The 24395-nt window shown below is 56.0% G+C and overlaps 1 protein-coding gene across 24 annotated transcripts in view; it reads left to right on the forward strand.

The window, feature by feature from the left end:
- Window positions 1–24395, forward strand: part of NCOR2 (nuclear receptor corepressor 2) — a 207854-nt gene that overhangs the window by 40063 nt on the left and 143396 nt on the right. For 2 of the 24 annotated variants that reach the window (XM_049866140.1, XM_049866139.1), the window contains exon 3: window positions 3097–4655. The exons of 19 other annotated variants lie outside the window; for them this stretch is intronic. The gene's annotated coding sequence lies outside the window, so the exon portion shown is untranslated. Of the gene's footprint in view, window positions 1–3096; window positions 4656–4676; window positions 6222–6242; window positions 6566–13621; window positions 15323–24395 lie in introns of those variants that run through there. 3 more of the 24 variants (XM_049866135.1, XM_049866142.1, XM_049866141.1) reach the window with 3 other exon arrangements.

Below are 24395 nucleotides of genomic sequence, written 5' to 3' on the forward strand. Positions count from 1 at the left end.
TACCAGAAGGCTCTAGGGCTTGGGTGTCTTGGGAGGTCTCCAGAGGGCCTGAAACTCACTTACTTCTCCGGGTCAGAAGGCATAAGTAATCCCCTGGAAATGCCGTTTCTGAAATCGAGACCTGAGACTAGCAGTTTTTTTGAGAACAGCGGTGCATCTCCTGTGAGGCCTGACACCTCCCTGAAGACGTGGTAAAGCCTAGTGGTGAATGATGCAGGCTTGGACACCACACTCCCTGGGTTCACATCCTGGCTCTGCCACTTACTAGCTGTGTACCCTTGGGCCAGTCACACCACCTTACTGTGTTTGAGTCTCCCCGTCTGTAAAGTGGGGATGACAATACCCCATGGGATTGTTGGGTAGAGGGGCACATGGGAAGCCCATCACCCAGTTCCTGGTAGGCTGGGAGTGTGTATGACCCTTGGCTGGTGTGACTTGTCTTTCCACAGCTGGGTCCCTGTGGTCCAGCTGGTGGTGCCGGGGGTATTCCTGGATCCCTCTCCTCCTGCTGCCATGGGGTGTGGGCTCCTGGAGCCAGAGCAGAGGCTGCCTGTCCTTGCCACAGCCTCCCTGCCAGTTGCTCTGTACCCATGGTGTGGTGGGAGCCCTTTGCTGACACACGATGCCACTGCCAGAAGGCAGCCTTGGATGAGCAGTTAGTCCTGCTAGCTGCCAGCTCCCAGCTGCTGCGGGTGCAAGTGAACAGATAGCCCTTGGAGGTGGTTTGCTCCTTTAGCCAACATGGCCAAGGCTTTGACTTTGACGTGCACATGGAATACGTAATGGGGAATAGAATACAGTTTGGCTTATGGGAGTCTCTGAGTCAGGGAAGGCTGTGGCCTGCGTGGCTTCCTTACCCTGGGGGTTCCTATGCTACAAGCTGCCCATGAAGGGTCAGGGCTGCCTCTCCTAGGACCAGGGATCTTGGTTCCTTGGGGTCTGCTGCTCCCTGGCTCAAGAGGTGCTGCTGCTGCCCCCTGTCCTGCGTCCAGCTCTGAGTGGCTGCAGGACCTCCCAGGTGGGTGGGGAAGGGAGCAGGAGGCCAAGGACGTTTCCGGGCATTCGATGCTGCCGAATTGAGTCTCAATTGCTGTAGTGCCTTCATTCATCAGCGGCCCCCAGAAGGTATGTCCACCCAGACCTTGTGAGCGTGGTCTTATTTGGAAAAAGGGTCTTTGTAGGTGTAATTAAGAATCTGGCAGTGGTGTCACTAGTGGGGGTTGGGGGCGGGGTGCGGACTGCACCGGGTGACACTGTCAGAGAGGGGTGACATCACAATGACTGTCTCTTAAATTTTTGTGCAGTGTTTCAGCAGAATTTTATTTTTATAAAAATATTCCTGTAGTTAGTTGTAACAACAACACATTTTTCATAAGCGTAGCTTACGTGTATCTGTATACCTATGAGGCTAAAACTATGCCGAACTGACTTTTCGGACCTTCTGAGGCACTTCGTTCAGCCCCGTCATTATTACCCAATCACAGTGACACTTTGAGTCCCTTGGTTTGTTATTTTCATTGCTGCTGATGTTTTCATGGTTGCTGATTTTGTCAGATATTCTGGTGTTTGACCTACTATACTGTGCTAATTAGCATGAGGTGGGTGACACCATGAGTTACCGCACTGGGTGACACCAACCCTTGTTATGCCGCTGGGATCTGGAGGTGAGGTCATCATCCCGGATTTAGGGTGGGCGGGTCCTAAATCCCATGACAAGTGTCGTTAGGACACGCAGTAACACAGAGGGAAGGGGTCCTGTGAAGACGGAGGCAGAGATGGGACTGAGGCAGCCACGAGCCAAGGAGCTCCTGGGGCTACCAGAAGCCGGAAGAGACGAGGAAGGAATCCTCCCCTAGAGACTCCAGAGGGAGCGTGCCCCTGCTGACACCCTGATTTTAGACTTCCAGCCTCCAGAGCTATGGGAGAATACATGTTTGTTGTCTGTTGTATTAAGCCTTCCAGTTGGTAGGACTTCGTTATGGCGGCCCCAGAAAATGAATACACTTGTGAATTTTGTTTAAGTCACACTTAACATTGAAGACCGCTGTGTGACCTTCGAGGCCTGTGCTGTCTGTCCCCCGTGACATATTGGACCTCCAGCCGCTCACCCCCTTGGCTCTTGCGCTCCGGCTGCACCAGCCTCCTGCTGTTTCCCAAACACAAGTCTGCTCCATGTCAGGGCCTTTGCCCTGGCTGTCTCCTCTGCCTGGGACAGCTTCCCTGAGCCGTTTCCACGTCACCTGCCCTCCCTCTGGGCTGCGCGAGCCCCCCCCCCATCCGACAGAGCCAACCACACTCACCCTGGCTTTGACCCCAGCACAGCGGTCACTTCCTGCATTGGTTCCCGCCTCTCCTGACCTCCACCCCTCTTCCTGGGCCGGCTCCTGAGAGCAGGGGGCTCCATCTTGTTCACAGGGCTGAGTGCACTCGGGAGGGGCCCAGTGCATGTCTGCTGAGGCCTGGGGTCAGGGAGGGTCAGTGGACTGGGCTGGCATGGGACCCTGCTGCTGCTTGTCTGATGAGTGCCTTCTCAGATGGGGAAACCGAGGCTGTCCAGGGAGGGGCTGTCATGGAGCATGGGGTACGGAGGGGCGAGGAGGTAGAAATAGCTCCCCTCCTCCCAGCCTTGGTGCCTGGCAGGAAGTGGCAGCTCTGTGGGGAGGAAGGGAATGGGGATCCCCTCCCACCCAGCCTGGACGCTGAACTGGACCCGTGCCATAGCGTGCAGCTCCAAGCCTCCTGCTTGTGAAGCCTCTGTTGGCCTGAGAGGCAGGCAGGGGGAGCAGATGGATGCCTGGAGAGTTGGACCCAAGGCCACTCAGCCCGAGAGTCCCCTGGGCCATTTCAGAACCCCTTTGCCTCCCCGCCCATGCCCCCCATCAAAGCTTATCCTGTAGCGGCTTCACCCTCTTCCCCATCATCCAAAGCTTTGTTCAGTAGACGTATCCCCGGAAGGGGTATGGTGCTCAGTTTTGTCAGTGGACGGTTTTTCACAATACCAAGGAACTGGCACTGTTACGGATTGAATTGTAGCCCCAAAGTTAGGTTGAAGTCCTAATGCCTGGTACCTGCTAACATGACCTTGTTTTGAAATAGGGTCTTTGAAGATGTTATCAGTTACATTCACATGAGGTCATACCTGAGTGGGATGAACCACTTATAAGTGGTGCCCTTACAGAAGAAGAAAAAAAAAAAAAGACACAGAGAGGGACGAAGGCCACGGGAAGATGCATCTACAAGCCTCGGGCTACCGGAAACTGGGAGAGACAAGGAAGGCCCTTCTCGTAGAGCCTTCAGAGAGAGCATGCCCTGCCAGCACCCTGAATTCAGACTTCTGGCCTCCAGACTGTGAGAGAATAAATGTCTGTTGTTGTAAGCCGACCGCTTTGTGGTATTGTGCTATGGGCGCCCTAGGAAACCAGCGCGGTCACTGTCAGAGTCTGGGGTAATAAAGTCTTCTGCCGACTTCTTTTCAACATAAACTCAGTTTTGATGACTGGCCCTGAGTGGAAGGTGCCGCATACGGCTGCTTCTTACTGTCCATGATCTGGTGTCTTCAACAAGCTGCTCAACAACCAGTGTCCCGTGGGAAGGCACTGGAAGCACAGCCACGTGACCGCAGGATGGCCCGGCCCTCCCGAGCCAGCCCGAGGCACTCTGTCTGTGGTGGGCAACTGGATGAGGCCCTCCTGTCTCCCGGCAGCCGCTGATGCAGGTCTGGCACAGCTCTGCATTGAGCACGGACAGAAGAGAACAGAAAGCACTGTGAGGCCCGCCTGCGTCCCTCTCAGGCCTGCTTCCCGGCTGGTTCTGATGGGCTGGTGGGCCTGGTTCCTGAGTCCCGTGGTGTCCTGGCGGCTGCACTGAGAGCCGGCGGGCTGGAGAATGGTGCCCAGGTCTTTGGTGACGATATGGTGGTTAACTGACCACATCTTTCTGTGCCTTGCTTTCCCCACCTATAAATGGTAGCTTTTGGAGTAAGAAAATGCCCACTTTGTCAGGGCAGGACTGTGGAAGCCTTTTTAAATGCTCTGGGGGGATGTTTTCTCGGGAAGGGGTGGAGCGTGAGCTGTAGAAATGACACAGCCTCCAAGGGGACTGCAGCAGCCTCTGGTCTGCTAGTAGCCCCTCAGGTCCCCTGACTCATCTGGTGGCCACAGACCTGTGTCACATGCAAGTATGATCTGCCTAGAACCCTTTAATAGCTTCTCTGAGGACACTGTATGGCATGGTAGATACAAGGCAGGCTCCCCTGGTTCAAATTCCAGCTCCACAGCTTTCCGGCTCTGTGGCCTCAGGCAAGTCACTCACCCTTTCTGGGCCTGTTTCCTTCAGCTAGGATGGGCCCCAAAGCACATCTACGTTGTAGAGGCGTGAGGGCAGTGGGTCAGCTTGGCACACAGCTCAGGCTGCTGGCTCAGTCACCAGTTGCCATCAGAGTAGAGCTGTGCTCCATAGGGTTTACAGTGGCTGATTTTTCGGAAGCAGATTGCCAGGCCTTTCTTCTGAGGTGTTTCTAGGTGGACTCAAACCTCCAGCCTTTCTGTTCACAGGTGTGTTCACCGTTTTCACTGGCCAGGGACTCCTGGGCGCAGTACGTGCTCCTGTTATTGTTGACGTCGTTCTTGCTGTCCAGAGCGTCCCCAGCCCATGAGGTGAAGTGACTTGCTGGGAGTCCTCATGCCCTCCTTTCCCCTCTGCCTCTGACACCTCCTTCACCTTATCCTCTAACCCCTTACCTAACTGGCATCCACCAAGCCCAGTCACCACCGCCCTCTGCTTAGATGCACACCACACTCAGTCCATTCTCCAGACCGGTGCGTTTGCTGGTCCTTCTTTTGCCTATGGCACCATCCTGCATCTGCACCCACTGGGACCCTGAGTACCCCTCAGACGCCACCTTGGGCCTTTGTGTGTGTCCTTCTTAGCCCAGCCCACCTCCTGGGGACTGGGGGTCGGAGTGTGTCTGAGGCCATTTTAGAGGCCCCTCCACTTGCCCATGAGCCCCAGCAGCTTCCCTGTGCTCTCGCCACGGCTGCTCTGAGCACTGTGCACCGAGCCTGCCCTTCCGCGGTGACATCTGAGAAGCTCAGACTTGCCCCTGAGTCACGCAGCAGGTTGTAGCTGAGGTGAAGGCCCCCTTCTGGCCAGCAGGTCACTTATCTTGGCCCGTGTATGCGTGCATGTGTGTGTACGGGCGTGTACCTCTACGTGTGCATGTGTGTGTGTCTGCATGTGTGTGCGCATGTGTGCCTGTACGTGTGTGGCGGGTCTTTTTTCATTCTCTGAGCCTGTAACCCAGGTAACCCTAAGTCAGAATATCAGTGTAAGGGGCTCAAGGTTTCTTTTCCTAAGATTAGAAGAAGGACAGAAATATCTTAAAGGTGGAGCCCACCCCCTAGCCATCTGACCCTGGAGGATTTGAAGGTGGGGAAGGGGCCGCGCAGGGACGTCAAAGCTGCACTCTGGGGAGGAGGCGTGCAGGTGTGGCTGGCTCTGGGCCGGGTCCTGGCTGGGAGGAAATGGTTAAAGGAGGAGGAAAGCAGGGCCTGGAGCATGCTCTCACCCGGGAGCGAGTGAACAGTGGAGAGGTTTTTCTAGCCGAGCTATAAAAAGGCCTCACAGTGTTTGAGCTCCTGAGTGTCGGCTGGAAGCCCGCCAGGGTTACCATGGCGATGAGGAATTATTACTTACTGCCAAGGCTGGGAGAAAAAGCTCCACTTTTGGCTTCCACACAGGAGGAGTGGACTTATGTAATTCTCTGTGTTTATGGGCCTGGAGTGGCAGGAGTTGGGGACAGAGTGCTCGCTGCTCGACGGCTCACTTTTGGCCTGCCGTGGGGCCGGGAGGCCCCGCTGGTGGTGCCTGGAGGCCCACAGCCTTCCCTGCTTTTGGGGTGTGCAGGCAGGAGGCCTGGGGGCCAGGCCTGACTGTAGGCCTGTGGGCACCGGCAGGGCCTCCCCGGCGTGGTGGGAGCTGTAGTCTCGCGGGAAGCGGAGTGGGCGGCTCTGGGGCCGTCCCTCCCGGGTGTCAGTCCCGGAGGAAGGCTGAGTTTGATGTTGGCCCCAGTGTGTCTTCTGGAAGCCAGCAGAACAATCTGTGTGTGTGGACTCCTCTGACCCACTGCTGGCGTGGTCCACTTTCTTTCTTTTTTTTGTGTGTGAGAGTTACTTCGAGTTGTGTTTGGAACTGGCATAAGCGAAGGCTGGTCATGTGCTCAGGTAAGACGCGTCACTGGGCCGGGTGGTGGGCAGGGAGACGCGGCAGGAGCCATGTCATCCCCAGCTGAGGGAGGGTGGACACAGGACCTGGGGGCCGCGGGGGACTAGCCTCTGAGAACTTGTGCAGGGGGCTGTTGTCGGGGGCTGATACACTTACGTGGAAGGAACCCCAGTTCTGCTGCCGGACATGGGGGCTGGAGTCCTGTGGGCATTGGTCAGCCGCCCGGAGGCAGCGAGGACACTCTGGGCAGGGCGGTGTGTGTCAGGCCTGGCTGCTGCAGGACATTGGGCTGGGCCGTCTTATCGGGCAGAGTTGCTGAAGTCACGGGAAAGAGCTGGAGGAGGTGTGGTGTGGGCCGGGGGAGAGGACTTCTTGGCACTTGGTGGTGGGAGTGGACCGGTTAGCTGGGATTGTGTTCCTTTTCCGGAGTTGGGACCAGACCCCGGCGTCCCTCCGGGAGAGTGCTGGGTGAGCTGTGGGGGGTCGGTGTTCCAGGTGTGTGTTCTTGGTTTTATTGCCGGCTGTGGGGTTGGGGGCCTGGGTGGGCTTCTCCACGGCGTGGGCGGGGAGGGGGAGCCAGGTGCAGGCAGTGGAGCGCGCCTCGGCCCCGCGCCCGCTCCCACTGCGGCGGCACTTGGCCCTGTGCCCGAGCCTGGTGAGGGATCAGTGCCACTGGCCCAGGCTTGCCCAGGGACTTGGCAGTGAGGGGCCGGGACCAACACTGGAAAATTGGAAGGTCTTCCTGTGCGCACAAGGAGCCTTCAGTTGTGAGCGGAGCAGCTGGGGGAGGGGTGTGTCCTGAGGTCTGGGTATGCCCCAAGCAACTCCTGGTAACTCCGGCCCCGGTCAGGGTGAGCTGGGTCTCCCGGTGCCACAGACCCAGGTTTGAGGCCTGCTTCTATCCTGTCCTGCGCCTTGTGGCCTTGGGCACATTGCCGCACCTCTTTCATCCTCAGTTTGCTCATCTGTAAGATGGGGCTATATAGGCCCACACACCATGGGGATGGGATGAGGTGAGAGGCTCCTGGTGGTTAAGTCCAGGGCTAGGTGGCCTGGGCTCACATCCTGGCATCAACACTTCACGTCTCTGAGCTTCAGTATTCCAGTCCGGCTGATGGACACTCTCTCAGTCTCAAAGTTGTCATTGGGCTGCAGAGCACTTGTAACGGGCTGCCTGGCTCACAGCCGTGTGGCCAGTATCAGCGGGTGGTGCCGTTGTTGATGTAATAACAGGGGACTGAGTGTGGAAGGGCTCCTGGGATTTGGGGCAGCTCAGAGTGGTGGTGGTTAGGCGCTTAGGAGGCTGCACTGTGATCCGAGTCCTGACCCCCCTCGCACGGACTGTGTGACCTTGGCCTGGCCAAGCAACCTCACCCAGTCTCAATTTCCTCATCTGTCCAGCACAAGCAGCAGCAAGGCCTTAAGGGAGGGCACAGGGAAAACCGAGGTAAACCCCATGTGGAGCTGGGGACAGGGAGGGTGGGTTCAGGCTGAAGTTGGTCTCGGTCTCCATAACTTTTCCTTCTTTGCAGAAAGCCCCTGGTTTATAGTAGGGAGGGAGAGGGTGGCGTCCCTCCACAGGCCCCAGGTCCTGTCTGCTCCTGCACACATGCCTGTCCTGCGTCTTCTCCCTCTGTTCCTGGGCTGCCCCCTGCCCTGGCCCCCTCCAGCCAGCCCTGGGCCAGGTGGATCTGAGTGCCCGTGTGGTCTGTAGGGCAAGGTGGCCGTCTTGCTGAGTGTGGCAGCAGTCCTGGGTGTGTAAGCGACACCCAGATGCCGGGCCAGTGGCTGGCCTGGAGCCTGCCTCTCTCCGCCAGCAGGAACCAGTGGGGAGTCCCTGAGTGCCCAGACTGCCAGCTGCTTGATTGTTCTTGGGGCCTCTCCTGGGACCTCAGAAAGGCCTCTGCAGGGGGCCCATGTGTATCCCCTCCTGCCTTCAAGGCCTCAATGTCTGCTTGAGCCAGGCACAGAGCTGCCTGGTGGCTGCCCCGACCTGCCCTGGGGGAGGGCTGGGGTCACACTCCCAGTGACTCAGTCCCCCACCCGAGAAGGACGGTGGAGGTGCGGCATAGGTACAGGGGGGCACCTTGTGAGCAGGCTTTTCTGAATTCTGACTGTGGTGGTCACACGGGTCTACGTACACACATACACGCGTACAACACACACGCATACAATGCTCACATGCGTACAACGTGCACACATACACAACACCCATGAACACAACACACGTACAAACGCACACATACACGCACACAACACATATACATGCATACAAGACACATACATGCACACAACATGAATATAACACACGTGTACAACACACAGCACGCATATACATGCATACAACACACACAAAACAATACACACATACATGACACACAAACACACACAACACATACATGCAACACGTACAACACACATGCATGCATACAACACATCCCGGATACAACACACACACGTACAACACACATACAGCACACAAACACGCATATGACACACATGTACATGTATACAACACACATACACACGTACAACACAACATACACATACAGCACACACAGGCCTGCACATACACAATCTACACCCATACCCACACATAGCACACACACAGTCTGCACACGTGTACACACATAGAACACAGTCTACACACATGTACACACACAACACACATCTACACACATGTGCATGATGCACATGCACACAAGTGGGTCTGCACACATGCACACACATACACACATGAGTGCCCGTCAAACTGGTGTAATCTGAACAAGGTGTCGGCTTCCCTGGTTGTGGTAGTGACTCTAGCTTTGTAAGATGTTGCCATCGGGGAAGGCTGAGTGAAGGGTACTGGCATCTCACTGTGTCATTTCTTACCTGTTAACCTACAGTGATATCAAAAAGTTGAAAATAAAAAAGGAGCTGAGGTCCCAGGGCCAGGCTGTCCTGGGTCCGACTCTCCTTTTAGAGCTGTGTGAATTTTAGCAAGTGACCTAACCCCTTGCAATCCCAGTGTTCTCTTCTGTGAAACAGGGATACTGTTCACCTTGTAGGGGTCGTGTGATGATTACTCAAGTTAGCACCAGCTACATGCTCAGAAGGGTGCCAGCGCGCACCGAGGCTGTGTGAAGGTTGGCCGTTGTTGTGACCGTCATCGCTGACGTGGTTCTTGGTGCTTGCCCAGCACTGTCTCATTTCATGCTTGCGTTAGCCATAGAGGGGAGAGTGTTGTAGAGGAGTCCTACTTCTCAGATGAGGAAACTGAGGCTCCAGGGGTCAGGCAATCCGCTTAGACTTGAGCCCAGGCTTGTGCTGGGAGGCTTGTTGGCTGGGTGATCCTGAGGAAACCGCCCCTTCCCTGGGCCTTCGTCCCCTCCCCCTCCTCCTCACACCAGGGGTCGGGCAGGGGCCTGGGTCGGTGACTTTTGGACTTCTCCCTCTCTCCCCCTGGCCCCCCAGAGCCCACCACCCTCAGTCTACCACTTCTGAGGGCTCCCCTAGCACCTGAAGGTGGGACTGAGTGAATTCTGTCCTGGGGCCTCTCCTGTGGGGGCTGAACCACCTCCTTGCTCTGTTCTCTTGGCTGCCTTTTTCCTTTCCTGATGTTTCTGGAGCTCCGGTTTCCCTCAACCCCCTCCCACCCCTGCAGTGGCGAGAAGGCCTTCGGGGTGTAACTAGCTCACACTGAGCGAGCTGGGCTGACCCCTTGCTGGCGCTGAAATGCATTTCGGGTCAGCCAAAGCTAATCCCTGGGTCTGCCCTTCTCCAGGGCTTCCCACAGTAGGGTCTGGGATGGCTGTCCCGTTACAGCTGGCTGGTAGCTGGACTTCGGCCCTCGGGTATCCCAGGAGGCCTGGGCAGGGCTTGTTTTATGCCCAAGGATTCTGGAGGGTTCCAGAGAGTGTCCTTGGCTGGGGGGCAGGCGGGTGCCTGCGGAGCTTGGTGAGCCCCACCACTGAGCTGCTGGATGAGGTCTCCACCACCATGTTAAAGTGAGCGAGGCTTGTGTTGGGGCTCGGTGGGGCATTACTGTATGTAACTTAGGGTCTCAGGGCCTGGAGGGGCAGGAAACGGGGCTGGGGTCTCTTGTCTGTCTCTTGACCACAATCAGGATCCTACCGGCCCCTCCTTCCAGAACACCCTCCTTCCTTTGGAGCTTTGCTCAAATACCACCTCAAGAGAGGCCCCTCACCTTGCCAGTGCTGTCACACCTGGGATCTGTGGTGTGTGCAGCACACACAGCAGGGTTTTGTCCACCTCGGTGGTGCTGTGTCCCAATGCTGGACATATAGTAGGTGCTCGGGAAACGGAGGTGCCTGATCAGTGTCCCCTGTGGGCTGTTCACTTGGTCCTGTTCTCTTCCACTGCATGGGGCTTCTCATGGTCTCCTGGAATGGGAAGCAGTCATGCCCACGGGGGCTTTGGCTGGGACACTCGGACCCCGCAAACCGTGAGCTGGACTTGGCGTCAAGCTGGTCTTTCTGCACCCTGGAAATTCTCTGACTGGGGGTGGGGAGTCTGTTCTGGGGTGTTCCAGGGAAACTGCCCTTCCAGGCTCTGCCCCCAAAGCCCAGAACCTGAGGCCCTAATCCGAGACCCATGCCCCACTGAGCCTCCCAATACAGCCACCATCGCCGAGGTGGTGGTGGAGACCCCTTCCAGCTGCTCAGCAGGGGGACCTACCAGGCTCTGCTAGTATCTAGTTGTCCCCCAGCCCAGGATACTCTGAGACCCTCTGGAACCCTCCAGAATCCTGGGGTATAAAGCAACCTTTGAAAATATCTCTTTGAAAAATGATTCTTATGCTTTTTCTCAGAGTGTGCCACAGGGACAACTGGTGCTCCTTCTAAATGAAGTTGGAGGGGAGGGACTCAGGAGCAAGAAGAGAGTGGGGGCTGTGGGCTCCAGGGCTTGGGGCAGCATCAGCTTTGTGTTTTGAGAGCTGTGGGGCTGGACAAGCTTTCTGCACAGGTGGACACTCAGTTACTGTCTCCAGATGAGCAAGGGACTGGAGGCCCAGAGAGGGTGAGCCACGTGCCCGGAGACACACAGCAGCAGACACAGTATTAATAAGTGAGTGGCATCTGTTCTGGGGTTTTCCTGTGCCTGAATGATGCTTATGGGGATTCTCCTGTTTCATTCTCAGGAGGCCTGTTATTATCCCTCTTTGTCCTCGTACCCAGCTGCAGCAGAGGCAGGATTTGAATCCAGGTCCTGGGGAGGCCCTCCCAGGGGGCAGGTACTGTTTGGTGGGGCTCATTTCCCAAGCTGAGAGAGTAAGCCCCTTCTCTCCAGATCTGAAGCCCAGAGATGCCCAAATCCTTCCGGAAGGCTGGAGGTAGATTTCTCTGCGGCCCAGATCCAGGGGGTGGGAGGAGCACCCTGAGTCCAGGCCACCCACTTGCCCCCAGGCATTCATTTGTGTGACAGTGAGCTCTTTGTCCCCGGCTCAGCCCCCCTCCAGGCCTGTAACACATTTGGGGCCTGTGACGTCATGATGGACCCTTTCTGCTGCACTGTGTGTGCTGGGCCATGCTCGTCATAAAGGTAGTGGGGTGGTTACTAGGGCTGTGCCTGAGCGCCATCCTTCCTCCCTCTGTGTCATCCCCCAAGGGGGCTTCCTGCCGGTGAGACCTGTTCCTGAGAGGCGGTTCTGACCTGCCGTGTGTCAGCCAGTGCTGAGCCCCTGAGCCTCCTCTGGGCCTGTGAAGGAGGTGTGTCATCGCCCCCCACTCAGCCCTTTCCTTGCTTTGTGTAAACTGGAGGTACTGCAAGGTTCAAAGCGAGTTCAAACCCTGGCTCTACTGTGTTACCCTAGATGTGTGCCTCAGTCTCCTCACCTGTAAAATGGGGGTGCTGCAGGGGCGGGGCCTCAGGGTCGAGCCCTGAGTAGGTGGGAGGTGTTGCAGAAAAGTCTGGGGCTGGTGTAGTGGCCTGAATGGTGGCTCCACAGGTGTGTCTTGTCGCTGGACACTGCAAACAGGACCTTATTCACAAAAACAGCATTTGTGGATATAAATAAGGGTCTTGAGCTCATCCTGGATTACTTAGGAGGGCTCTTAAACTCCATGACAAGTGTCCTCACGAGGGACAGAAGAGGGCAGAGAGACAGACACACACAGAAGAGAAGGCCGTGTGAAGACGGAGGCAGACTGCAGGGATGCAGCCACAAGCCAAGGAACCTGGGGCCACCAGGAGCTGGGAGGGGCACGGCAGGATTTTTCTCTGGGTCATTCATAGTTAGTGCAGCCCTGCCAACACCTCGATTTTGGACTTCTGGCCCCCAAACTGTGACAGAATAAATGTCTGCATGTTAAGCCCCCCCAGTTAGCGGGACTTTGTTAAGGCAGCTCCAGGATACTCGTACAGCTGGTGATATCCAGTCTCCAGGGTTGGGGGCCAGTACTGGGGAGGGGTTTCGGGTGATGCTGCCCCCCGCCCGTGGATCCAGGACGAAGTGCAGACAATTGGGTAGCTGAGGGTACCATCTGTGCTGAGTGGTCTGCAAGCCCCTTTGAGGGGTCTGGACCCTCCAGGAGGGAGGTGGGTGTGTGAACTCAATTCCCTTGCTCAGACCCCACAGGGGCAGCTGCTGAGCCTGGACACCACCCGCCCTCCTGCCTTGGGTGGCCATACCGAGGCAGCTGTGACCTGGGAGGCAAGAAGCCCCCTAGAGTCCACCTTGGACCCATCCGCAGGCCCCACATGTCTGGCTGGTCACCCTACACCTGGGCTGCAGCCATGTCCCAGCTGCCACCTCATTTCCCAAGCACCTTTGATGGATGGGGAAACCGAGGCACAGAGCGAGCAGTCTGCCTGGTGAAGGCCAGCAGCCCCAGTGCAGTGCTGGACTGGCCTCTGGCCATGGCTGGTGGGCTGGCTGAGCCTGTGGCTCCCAGGAGAGAGGGATGAGCTCTCAGCTACCCTGGTCACTGTGGTGAAGCGGGCAGTGTAGATGGGGAGCCAGTCGTTTGGTATTTTAGGGCACACAGCTGCCTGCAGTCAACTGGGCCCTGTGTCGCTGCGCCCCGAAGCCTGGCTGTCAGCAGGCCCTGGCTGATTCCTGGCCTCAGTTCCTCTGTCTGTAAAGTGATCTTTGAGCTGCGACTCAGAGTCTGCGGTTCTGCTGTCAGCGTTCATGGATTCCACATCCATTTATTGAGCACCTGCTGTGTGCCATGTGCTGTGACTCAGTGGTGGACACAGACATGGTACTGTTCTTGCAGACCTTACGTTTGGGAAGATGGGGAGCAAGTATGCTGGGAGGGAGGATTCTGGAAGCTGAAGAGGGAAGTAATAGCCGAGGCTATAAGGTAGGCAGGGGTGACCATTCCTCCTTCGGGAGGGTGGGGCGGGGGGGGGGCCTTGGTAGTAAACCCTAGGGAGCAAGGCTGCTGGTGCATATGGGGGTGACCACTGCCTATCTGTGGTGGCCTGGGGGTGCTGCCTCATGGTAGCAGGACTTGACCTGGAGACCCTAGTGGTGACATTGGGTAAGAGGCCTGCAAGACCCTGACTCTAGCCTGGTGGGGGAGGTAAGGGTCTCCTCCCAGCCCAAGGAGAGAGAAAAGGCTGTGCTGGTGACTGGGTCTGGTGGCATAATGGTTAAGGTGGACTCTGGAAAGGGCTTCTTGGATTTGCATTCAGGCTTGGCCACTTGCCTGCTGTGTGAACTTGGGCAAGTTACTTAATCTCTGTGCATGGGTCTCTCTACCTGTAAAATGGAGCCAGTGATAGAACCCCCCTCACAGGGCTGTTGTGGTGACTAAACGGAGTGATTCTAGCATTGGCTATGAAGTGCTTACCTTGGCCTGTAAACACAGCGACTGCTCAGGACCCAGGAGCTGGAAGTAGTGTTTGCTAATACGGGTAAAAAAAAAAATATGGGTAGTCCCTGACTTATGATGTATTCGTGTGACTACAAACCACACTTATGACTGACTTTTTTTTTTTGTATGCCTTATCGTTAGTAACATGTACTCCATACAGTGTTGCAGCATGTAATTTGCTGATGTCGTCATATCTGTAAGTTTATATGTAATGTTTCCAACCCCCAAAGACAAAGATTGGATTTATAAAGATACTGATAATAAAAGGCAATAAAAATGAAAACTTAAAAAAGAAGTGTTCAACTTAACATCAGAACCGACTTACAACAGTTGTCACAGAACGCCGTTGTAAGTCGGGGAGTACCTGAGCAGCAAAACCTGTGAAAGCTGGAACCGGTGCAAGGGAGAAACCTGTCAGAGAAGGAAAACTCAAATCTTCCACTATAGCTAGCGATAGAAAAATGGTTAAGATTGCGTTCTGTCCAAGTGGAAAACTTAGCCGACCTGGAAAAACTAGACATTCCAGCTGAGTTCACTTTATTTCCTCGGCCCCATTCCTGCCTGTGGGATTTTGGGCAGGCTTCTTTGGCCCTCCCCTCAGAGCCTCAGTTTCTCCATATATGAGACAGGAGCTGCAGCAAGCATACCTGTGTGAAGGTAGGAGGTAAATGTCTGTGGGCGGGGCATGCAAGGTTTCCACCTGCTCTGGGTTGAAGCTTAGCCACCCCCAGGCTGGAGCCGCTGCCCGTTTTATAGGCCGGCAAACCAAGACCAGGCAGGGAGTCTGTCCAGGGCATGCCCCTGGGTGCAGCCAGCACTCCGCAGGTGCAGACAATGTCCCTTTCTTCTGGCCTGGCCAGGGCTGCCAGGACCTGCTCAAACCAGCCTACACTTATCAGAGCGTTCAGTCCTGGGTACTGGGCAGCAGATGTTCCTTCTGCGAGAGATCAAGACGTTCCAGAACGCCGGCCAGAGGCTCTGGTTACAGGCGGGTGGGAGGGGTGTGCCTGCTGCTGAGGGCTGACCCAGATCCGAGTTGTGCCCTGTGAGGCAGCTTCATCTGCAAAGTGGCTGCTTCCTGTGTCCCCTTGAGCACGCCTCGCGCTCAGGACCGGGGCCTCATGTTGCCCGCTTGTCTCCCGGCGTGAGAGAATGGATGGGCCTGTCCTGGAGCCTCCTTGGCCCCCTCCTTCCAGGTTGAGTCCATCTGAGCAGCTCCTGTCCCATTTCTCTGGTCTCTTCCTTCCTAGCTTTGGGCTCACCCACCTGCACAGGTGAGGGAAGTGGAGGGTGGTGGAGATCGGGCTGGGGGTGGGGAGTGGAGTTGGTGCCTTAGGGGTGGGGATGGCTCTCTTAGGTCTCTTGGTTGCAATTGGCAAGACTCCCAGCTCCTCCATGCATTTAGCACAAAAGGCATGAGTACCTGCAGATACCTGCAGACCTCAGGGGAAGCTTCAGGCACACTTGGATCTAGCGGTTTGAGTGATGAGGCCCCTCCGCATTTCTGGTCCCTGGTAGCCCCAGACTGTTCATCACAGCTCAGCACCCCCAGCGGATGGAGAGCTCTTTGTTCCTGTTGGTAATCCGCACAAGTAGGGAGTCAGATTTATTGGCTCAGCTTGAGGGTTAAGCCCCTCCCTCTCTAACCAATCACCGCAGCCAGTGACATCGCAACTGACGCTGATTGGCCAGGCCTGGGGCCGGGGCCATCTGGGGAAGTGTTCCCCTTGGGAAATTGGGGTGTGGTTTCCAAGGAATGGGTGTTCACCACAGCAGCTCTTCGGCACAGCTAGGACTGCAGGCTGTGTGAGGGGTTCGTGTCCCAGCCCCGTCTTGCACAGAATGAGTGCCCTCTTGGGGTGGAGGGAGGGCTGCCACCCGTGTGACTCAGTGGGTAAGCGGGCGATGCCTCCTCTTGGGTCCCTGTAGTGAAACCTCCACTCCTTGTTGGAATCGAGGCCTCTCGGGGCCTACTTCCAAGCCTTTGCCCTCCTGTGAGAACATTGCTGCCTGCTCTCAGCCATCATCCCCTCCCTCTCCTCCAGCCTTTGCCAGTCCCTTCATGTGGCTCCCAGCTGACCACAGGTCACAGCCACAGGTCACTTCCTGACAGCCCATGGCCATGTTTGGGTGTCAGACTGATTTATTATTGAGTTTGTGTTCAGTGTTTTTTTTTTTTTTTTTAGAGAAATTGTGAATCAAGAGATGTCTCAAAATTGAGCTTTCTGGCTTTCTCGGAAAGAATCAAATGTGGACACCCTGGCCAGGTTCCTGCAGCCGCCCCTTTTCTGTGGGGCCTGTGCCCTTTTCACACAGCAGACCCTATCTGCCCCTTCCTCATGGCAGTCCCTGCGTGGCCTGGGTACTCCAGAAGTATATAACAGACCCGTCGCTGTCAAGTGAGTTCAGACTCATGGTGACCCCACGTGTCAGAGTAGAACTGCTCCATAGGATTTTCAATGACTAATTTTTTGGAATTAGATTGCCAGGCCTTTCTTCCTAGGTGCACCGGTGTGGACTTGAACCTCCAGCCTTTCAGTTACCAGCCCTGTGCGTTAATTGTTTGCACCACCTGGGGACTCCCCTTGGGAATATCCCGCTCTCCTTTCTCTTTTCTCCCCTTCCCACTCCCAGCTGGGTATCCTCTCCTGGAGCCTTATCCACCTTGTCCTACCACAGACTAAGAATCAAGTCCCCCATGGACGCTTCACTTCAGCAGGGGCCCCCTCCTGGGCTTGAAGGATTTGTCTGGAACTCCTGGCTGCAGGAGCGCCAGGACCTTGGGTGGTTCTTGGTCACCTCCCCATCCTCAAACACTTACTGACCTACGCCCTGGGGTAATTGAACGATCCCATTGAGGTTGCGTTTGAGCATTTGGATGGAGCTGGTAACAAGTGGATTCTTTTCACACCCACCTGGCATTGGGGTGGTGAATCAGGTCTCCCAGCCAGGCCTCTGGGTCTAGGGCTGTCGGGTGGTAGTGCCCCTTTGGTGGTTTTGGGGAGGGGATGCCAGTGAAGGACGTTGTGGGGTGGGTGTGCTCCCGCCCTTGGCTGCTGCCACGGGTGCAACTATTCTTAGCAACAGGAACATTTGTCCTTGTTCAGTGTGACGGGCGTCCCCAGAGAGCTGCCCTGGAATCTGAGGGACGGCCCCGCTATTTCCCAGACCCGGTAAATTCCTCAGAAGGCCTGCCTCGAGGGCCTGCGTGCACCGAGGGGCGGGGGAGGCCTTTCCGGAGCTGTACAGCTGCAGGCGTGCTTGCCAGATGTTGGAGGTGCAGGGGAGCTGGTGGGAACCCAGGGGCCGCTGCCTTCGCACGCGGAGTGCCGCTTTGCATGTGGGACTGGGCTCTAGGCGAGTGGGGGGCAGAGAAGGGCTTGTGCCGACCTGTGTCTGCCTGGGGCTGTGGGGTCCCGGAACCCATTCAAAGGAGCAGAAGGCTTGGCTCAGCCTCCCCCCAGTGCTGGAGCCCTCCAACTGTGTCTCGGGGCTGCCTGGGTTGGAGGCTGCTGTCCTGCGGAGAGCTTGGACCATCAGGCATTTCTGTGGAGTGGGGATGTGAGGCTCGGCCTTGTCTGGGGTCCTGAGATGATGAGGTAGGGTACAGACAAGGCCTGCCTGGGTTCTCTCCAGTGCTGGCCACAGCGGTCTGCTCAGTGCGTGGGCCAGAGGATGCTCCTGGGAACCACAGTATGGCATTTGGAGCCACCACAGAGCAACCCAAGCCCAGCTGAGTGCCCTTGGCTTGCAGTCAGGGAGGACTGCCTGGAGGAGGTGTATTTGTGGCCTGCTTGCTCTTCTGTTTTTGGTTTTTTCACATCCAAGCAGGAAGTGGACACAGACCCAGGAACCTGAGCCCCTCACCTTCTAGAAGCCCAAGATCCTGATGCAGAAAGTGTCCCACCGGCCCCTGAATGCTCTTTGGGTGCTAGGCGTTCGAGCCCTCAGTAGAGCTAGTTACAACAGAGCTAGTCACCTCTGGATCCTGTAACCTGCCCGTGGGGGCCCCTTCCGGCTGCTCTTAGCCCCAGGGGCAGAGGAATTAAGCGGTCTGCCTGGGGTCACACAGCTGGTGCCAATGGCCTACTCCCCACCCCTGCTGCCGCCCCAGAAATCAGCCTCTTCTCCTGCCTCCCTCCTTCCCTCTGCAGAGAAAATTGCTGTTTGGAAGGCCAGATGGAGGAGTTGGATCTAATGGAAAACATGTCCCTCCCGGGGTGCCCAGGACTTAATGAGGAAGAGCTGGGGAAAATCAGGCGTAATGTTTGTAAAATGCCCAGGAGGGAGGGCCGCCCTGTCAGGCTCTCCAGCGGAGCCGCGAACCTGGCCTGCAGGAGGATTTGTCATGCCTGCGGTTTATTTTTCTCCCTTCTTTTTAAAATTAAAAGGAAAAAAAAAGACAGGCGAAGAGGAAGCAATGCTGAGCAGCCCTCGCTGTGGTGGGGAGGGGGGCTGGGCTGGCCACAGCCCAGTGAGCACAAATGCGCCAATTAAATTGGAAACAGGCGGCCTCCCAGGCCTGGCCAGCGCCACTTCCCTTCTGCTTGCTGGGGGAGGGGATGGGACGGACCTGAGCAGCAGGGTGCTGGGCAGGAGCCGGGTTCTGGGCCTGGGTTCTGGGCCTGGCCACTTCCTGACTGTGTGATCTTGGGCAACCTGAGCCTTGATTTATTGACCTGTTGAATGGGCATAATCGTAGCAGTTGTGAGTGTCTGGTGAGGGCAATTGAAGCCTTCCCTTGCGTCAGGATCAATAAATGTTGCCAATACTGAGGGGATGTAAGAAGCCTGAGGGGCCTGAAGAAGGATCTGGGTGTGGGAGGGTTGGTGGGGTGGTGGTGGAGGTTCTTTCTCCCTGTGGCTGGGGACTCTTCTTAGGGGAGGTGAGAGATGGAGTGAGGCGGGGCCTGTTTTGCCCTGCCTCATCTTATTCCCTGGAAGGTTGATGCAGGATGTTTGGGGTCTCACCCACACCCCTCCCACCAGACTGCAGAGCAGCAGTTCTGTCACTGCCGTGGAATCTGACCACCTTTTCCCCAGTGCCCCTGGGTGTTTGTTTCCTAAGAGGTCTGAGGCCGTCTCAGGCTACTGCCACCTCCCCACATGCTTGGACCATGGGTTCAGAGTTTGTGGTCTCAAGATTCAGGGCATCAGCAATGCGTGCTTGGGAACATACTTCTGAGAATCGTGGGCTCGGGAATTGTGTGCTCAGGAAATGTCCTCTGCCCAGGAAACATACCCTTGGGACTCGGGACTTGTGGGCGCAGATGGAGAGCACCGCGGGGCCCAACAGCGGGGGCCGGAGTCAGGGAGCTACAAGGCGTGCTGTGGAACCTTGCTTGTGTCCCTGCCCCTCTCTGGGCCTCAGTTTCCCTCTAGTAGAGGAGGGAGTTGGGCAAGATGCAGTCCAGCCGAGGTTTCGGGGCCTCAGCCCAGACTCTGTACACTCGGCCCACCCCTGTGGGAAGCCTTCTCTGTCTTTAGGGTTTGTCTCCTCATCCTGATGTACGAACTCCACCACCCACTTGGTCAGCACACGGCTCCGAGCTTCAGTTTTCTCATCTGCAAAATGGGGGTAGCAATAGTAACTACCTCTATGGTTGTCCTTCGTCACCACCACCATTGTCATCATCATCACTGTTGAGGTGAAATTCACATCACATGGAGTTAGCCAATGTAAAGTGAACAGTCACTGGTATTTAGTACATTCCCAGTGTCCTGCAGCCACCACTTATCTCAAGTTCCAGAACGTTCTCACCACCCTAGAAGAACTCTCTGTACCCAGCAGCAGTTACTCCCCACTCCCCTCTTCCCAGCCGCTGGCAACCACCAGCCTACTCTCTGTCTCTAGGGATTTGCCTCTTCTGGACGTTTCTTGTCAGTGAAAGTGCAGAATACGCAGCACTTTGTGTCCAGCTCTTTTCGCAGAGCATCGTGTTTTCAAGGTTCATCCATGTCATAGCATGTGCCAGGACTTCAAGACTTCGTGTCTCCTTATGGCTGAGTAATATTCCATTGTGTGGACGGAGCGCAATTTGTTTATCCATCGTCTGCTGATGGACACTTGGGTGGTTTCCACTTTTCGGCTGTGGTGAATATTGCTCCTTTAAGCATTTGCACAGGAGTTTCTGTGTGGACTTGTGTCTTCCTGTGTCCTGGGTGTACATGTGGAGTGGATGCCGCCATTATCATCTGTATTGTCACTGTTGTCAACACGCCTCCCCTCCCCCCCAGCACCCACTGTAGCGTTGGCTACTTCATGGCCATTGGTCCCATTCTGGGGGCTTTTCAATGAGTCGGGAACGGTGTTGAGCTTTCCGTGGGTCTGTTTCCAGAGATCCCAGAGAGTCCTCTCACCGATCTTCTGAGGAAGGTTCTACAGATGGCCTGAGTGGAACCCAGGGAAGCCGATGCTGTGACCACGGTCGCAGTTACACCAGGAATGGAGCCAGGATTGGAACCTGGGTCAGCCCTCCTCTGGCAGCAAGGCGGGGTACCAGTGCGTGGCAGGAGGTGGCTTGGTTTGAGAGGGTAGCTGCCGGAGGTGAGTGGACTAAGGTCGTGATTCACAGCATCCATCACACCTCTTGTGTACCTGATCTGCTGCGGGAGCACAGTCTGGTGGGGAGATAGCCCACAGACAGGCGGTCGCAGTGCGTGGGGTCAGGCCCACAGAGGTGGGGGAAGAGAGCCCTCAGGAGGCTGGCAGGGTCGGGGGAAGCAGTGATGGAGGTGGTGCTTGGGGGTCCAGCAGGGCTCAACTCAGCTGAGCAGGAGGGAAAAGGTGAACTGGACCTTCGAGTCACATTAGCCAGGTGCTTCCTGCGACCAGACAGGACACGTAAACAAAGGTAGCTGACCAGGAGGGTATGTGCCTGTGTAGCAGTGGCAGCCCTGCCCACTGCCAGTGGGTGGTGGCTGTGGGGACACAGGTCCCAGTCTTCAGAGCAGCCGGAAATTGGGGTTATTGTGGGGACTCCTTTTATATTACCTCCTGCTAAGCTGGTGTCTGGGGAGAAGGAAGTAAGTCCCAGGGAAAACCACCCAGCTCGAAGCAGAGATGGGACGTCACCTGACATTCTGGGCTGAGAGAAAACCCCGTTTCTCTGGCTGTTGCCTGGCTGATGCTGCGTGGCATGATGGATGGGGAGGGATCGGATGCTCTGCCCTGAGGCTGTAAATCCTCAGGCTGGAGTCAGCTCTCTGCTGCTTGGCCTTGCTCCCGCCCCTCAGATGGAGGACTGCTGGCTTTGCTGGAGGAGGAGAGGTGGTGCTGGGGTCGGGGGTGGGTGCCAGAGCCCTGCTCTGATTTCGGAGGTGGGAAATGGAGCCAGTTTTCCCCTGGGTCCTCCACGTCGGCCTGCTGGGCCTTGGGGAACAGTCGTGCTGGCCTAGGGGTTCATGGAATGGTGGTGCCCATCTGTGTCCCTCATGGAGGCTGACGGGGAGCCTGGCACGTGGAGGGACTAGGAAAGTTAGTGTGAGGAAGACATGTAGGGCACTGGGGGGCGGTGGAAAAAGTGAGGCCCCCCAGGTCCTAGAAAATGAAACAGTTAAAGTGATAGGATCTATCCGTCTATCCTGCCTTCTTCCTTCCTCTCTATCTCCCTCTGTCCAGGCATCTCAGCATACATCATCTGTCCATCCAATATCTTCCTTCCTTCTTTCTTCCCTTCTATCTGTCCCACCATCCGTCCGTCCGTCCGTCCATCCATCCATCCACCCATCCATCTATCCATCCCATGTTTTCCTTTCTTGCACTTGTTTATCCATTTTCTGTTTATACTTTGTCCGTTTGTATATGCATGCATCTATCTGTCCTTTCTCTACCCATTCATATATTCATCCATTCATCTCTTTTTGTCCGCTAATCCATCTGTGTTCTAGCCTGTCTGTATCGGTCATTGTCTCCCCTTATCAATCATCCATGCATCTGTCCAGCCGTCCATCCAACCACCCACCCATCCATCCATCCACCCAGCCACCCATCCACTTGTCCGTCCAGCCAGCCAGTTAGCCAGCCAGCCAGTGTCCATCCTTCCATCCATCCTCCATCCACCCGTTCCCTGTTGAGTACCTGAGTGGGCGCTTTACCTTTGGGATAGGCTTGTCACTGGACGTCAGCTCTGGCCAGACAGGCCTTTTTGTCTGACACACTTGCTGCTGTAGCTACAGTGCTTGGGAGAGTGCCCGCATGTAGTAGGTGCTTTTGTCATTTTCTGATTGCCTGAGAATAAGACAGAGACCAGGTCTTGGGTGAGTTTACCTTTCCTGGGCCCAGCTTATTGTGGGGGTGGTGGTGCAGATCTCACCCCTGCGGGCAGCTCCTTGGGCTGAGCTCCGAGTACGGGGACACTCGTCTACTCTGGGCTACTCCTCGGCAGAGTGAAGAGCAGAATGGGGTTGGGTAGACCTTTCTTAGTGACCTTTCTCCCGGGTGAGGGCCAAAGAGCCAGTCTCACTCCTGCCGGGCCTGCCTATATGTGGGGGTGGAGGCACGCTTATCTAGGACCCTAGTGACTGGTGGGACACCCTGATGGCATAGTGGTTAAGTGCTATGGCTGCTAACCAAAAGGTCGGCAGTTTGAATCCACCAGGTGCTCCTTGGAAACTCTATGGGGCAGTTCTACTCTGTCCTATAGGGTCGCTACGAGTTGGAATCCACTCGACGGCACTGGGTTTTTTTTTAGTGACTGGTGGCCTCAAAAGTCTTAGGGTTACGGCGGGCCCTTTCCCCACGCCCAAGCACGAAGGCCTGTGCGATCACTCCGGACAGAGGATGCAGCTGGAGTTTCCCTCGAAGACAAAGGCGCCCAGGGAGGCTTGAAACGGGAGACTGTGCGCGTCACTCCTGCTCAGAGCACTCCACAGCATCCTTAGGTCTCACGCAGAGTCAAAGCCGGAGTCCTTGCAAGGACCCATGATCTCACCCTGGCCCGTCCCCCCTGCCCTCTTCTCCACACCCTCCCTCTTGCTCGCTGACTCCTGATCTCCTGCTGCTCCTGCTCACCAGGCACCCTGCCCTACTGCAGTGCCTTTGCACATGCCATTCTGTGGGCCTGGAGCGCCCTTCCCCAGACATCCCTGCGGGGCTCCCATCCTCGCCTCCTTCATGTCTTGGCTTAAATGACACCTAGTGAGGTCTTCCCTGACCACCCATGTAAGCTCACAGCCCTCTTCCACATTCTCTGCTCCCCTCCTTCCTGATTTTACTTTTCTCCCTTGCACAGCTACTGCCTAACATTCTCTAACTACTTCTGGCTCCCCCACTAGAATGCTGGCCCCACGAGGATGTGTTTGTGGTCTGTTAGTTGGTGCTGTTGTTATTGGGTGCAGCCAGGTTGGTCCCGACCCATGATGACCCCATGTGACAGAGCAGAACTGCCTCGTAGGGTTTTCTTGGCGGTAATCTTCACGGAAGCAACTACCACACCTTTCTCTGCGCAGCAGCTGGTGGGTTCAAACCACCAGCCTTTCAGGTTAGCAGCCAAGGACTTCAGCACTGTGCCACCACCGGGGGTGCCTTCCTCAGCAGGTGCGTGTAAATCGTGGTGGGTGAGCGACCAGCCCCTGGGGCAGGCAGCAGGAATTCTCTCCTCTTCCCTGGCGCGTCTGCTGGGAAGCTACCTCTGGGCCAGGCTGGCAAAAGCTTCTTCTGGTCCTGTCCCATGGGGCTTTTTTTTTTTTTTTTTTTTTATTGTGGTTAAAAAAAAATGCATATGTATGTGTGTGTATATATATACATATATATAAAACAAAAAGTTTGCTATTTTAACCATTGCCAAGTGTACAACTCAGAGACACTAATTGCCCTTACCGTTGTTATGCCACGATCCCCGTCATCCCTGTCCTAATTTGTCATCACCCCAAACGGACTCAGAACCCCTGAAGTGGTCACTCCACATTTGCCCTCCCCCAGCCCCTGTAACCACTAATCTGCTTTCTGTCTCTGTGCATTTCCTGTTGTCCGTATTTCATGTAAGTGAGGTAATACAGTCTTTTTCCTTTTGTGTCTGACTGACTTCACCCAGTATAACGTTTTCAAGGTTCATCCGTGTCGGAGCGTGCCTTAGGACATCGTTTGTCGTCGTGGCTGAGTAGAATTTCCTGGTGTGGATAGACCACATTTTGTTTCTCCAGGCATCTCTTGGTGGACGCTTGGGTTGTTCCCACTGTCTGGTCGCTGTGAGTGGTGCTCCTGTGAACACGGATACACCCCACAGGGCCTTTTCTGTGTCAGGACTCACTGTAGTGCCAGGTCCCTGGGTATCTGCTCTGTGCTGGAACTTTTCCGCTGAAGGTGCCCGCTGAACACCTGGCTACTCCCCAACTTTCATGGCATGCC

Source organism: Elephas maximus, chromosome 22 (genome assembly GCF_024166365.1).
Source record: "Elephas maximus indicus isolate mEleMax1 chromosome 22, mEleMax1 primary haplotype, whole genome shotgun sequence".
NCBI classification, from domain to species: Eukaryota; Metazoa; Chordata; class Mammalia; order Proboscidea; family Elephantidae; genus Elephas; species Elephas maximus.